The following is a 1,756-nucleotide window of genomic DNA, read 5'->3' on the forward strand; positions in this document are numbered from 1 at the left end:
TGGCTGCGTGGGGTTTTTCCTTTCATTTTAAATACTTCTTGGTTGTGTTTTTTTGTCCCAGCGACACATGGAATGATTTATCCGTGGCTGGAGCACAGTTTGGTCCTGATGCATTCTGCTTGTTAGGTGGGGGGACGAAGCATCCCCCAGCTGGCATCGGCACAGTGGGTGAGGGACCGGTGCCCACGGAGGGGAGGGAGGCGGCAGGGACCCGGGGACCCCAGCAGCTCCCTGAGATGGGTCCCGTTCATGGGGCGGGGGCAGATCTGCAGTGGGTCGCTCCTGTAGCACGTGTGGCAAGGGAGCGGGGATGCCCTCGTTAGAAAGGGCCCGTAACGAGGTGGGAATGTGCAAGGTCTGGTAGCAGATACATCCTGGTTAAGGGACATGCTCTGGTCCGTTACAGCTTCTCTGAGCACATCATTCCTCTTCTGCTTTGGGTCCCCTCCTGCCCCCCCGGTGCCCTCCTGCTCAGAGGGCACCTGAGCTGCTGGCGGGCTTTACTGGGGATGGCACAGCTCAGGGACGAGCAGTCCTCGTGGATCGGCCCTATCCGAGCACTTTGGATCTAGTTGCTGGATCCCCTCAAGGATCTTTGGTCCTTTGGTCCTTGCCTGGGGTTTCTCTGCCCGCTGCTCCACAGCTGTGCCATGTCACGAGCCTTTTGGTGACCAGTGCGGGTGGGTGGCTACATCCCTGCCCCTTGCTGGCACCCAGGACCTCGTCCCTGTGCACAGGGTGATGCAGCACCTTGTGGGGACCAGACATCCCCACCTCAACCAGCTCCAAGTAAGGCCATGTGCTTTCCTAGGGTGATGTGAGCACCCCATATACTGTGCTGCCCTGGCCCAGAGGAGAAACCCAGCCCGCTGCACCGTGCCAGCAACATCGGAGAGGACCCGGGGGAGCTGCGCAGGTCCCTGGCAGGAGGGAAGCACCATTTCCGTGCCATCCCTCGGGGCTTTCCCCTTCCCCTCCCAGGCAGTGCTGGCTGCTCAGCTTTAGCCATCGCCTGCTCTCTAAACCCATGTTTTTCAGCGGCAGGGCTGCAGCAGACGGCGAAGAACTGCTCGGGCCACTCGCTCCTTCCCCCTCCGCTTTAATTAGAGAAGGCTGCTCCCGGGCCGCAAAGGTCCTGGGATCAAATCTGGCTAATAACCCCCTTTCCTCCACGTCCCGTGTTGTTCCACTTAATCCTGTAATTACCTCTGCAAAGCTGCCGCTGCCCCTGGTCTGCTGGGTGGTGACCCTGGGCCTGCTGTAGGCACCAGCATCTGTATTTGGGGAAGTTTGCCCTCTTTGCCCTGGCTCACGTGCTGCACCTGCCTCACGCTTTGGGGAGCAAGCACCTACCTGATGGCTTGGCATCGGGAGACCTGGAGCTCTGAGCGTGCATCTGCGCCCAGCATAGCTCTCAGCAGCACTGCCTCCTGGGAAAGGCGATGGGAAGGGGAACCCATGGTGGGCTGGAGCATCTCCCCGACAAGCCTCCCACAAGGCGGGGAAACGCCGCTGGTCGCCTTGGGAAGCATGTTGCTGTAGGGAGAAGGGGTGTGGACACGTTGGATGCGGTAGCTAATTTTTTTTTTTTAAAGCACTTCTGAAGCACTACAGCGGCGTGACTTCCTTCCAAACCGCACGGCTGTTAGCATTCCCCGAGCGGAGGAGTGAGGAAATCGCCCACCTCAAAAATGCAGCCACTTCTGGGGAGGAGCCGGGAGGGCGGCCGCTTCCTCGGGGAGGGTGAGTCCTGCCG

Source organism: Pygoscelis adeliae, unplaced genomic scaffold (genome assembly GCF_000699105.1).
Source record: "Pygoscelis adeliae isolate BGI_AS28 unplaced genomic scaffold, ASM69910v1 Scaffold505, whole genome shotgun sequence".
Taxonomy (NCBI): Eukaryota; Metazoa; Chordata; class Aves; order Sphenisciformes; family Spheniscidae; genus Pygoscelis; species Pygoscelis adeliae.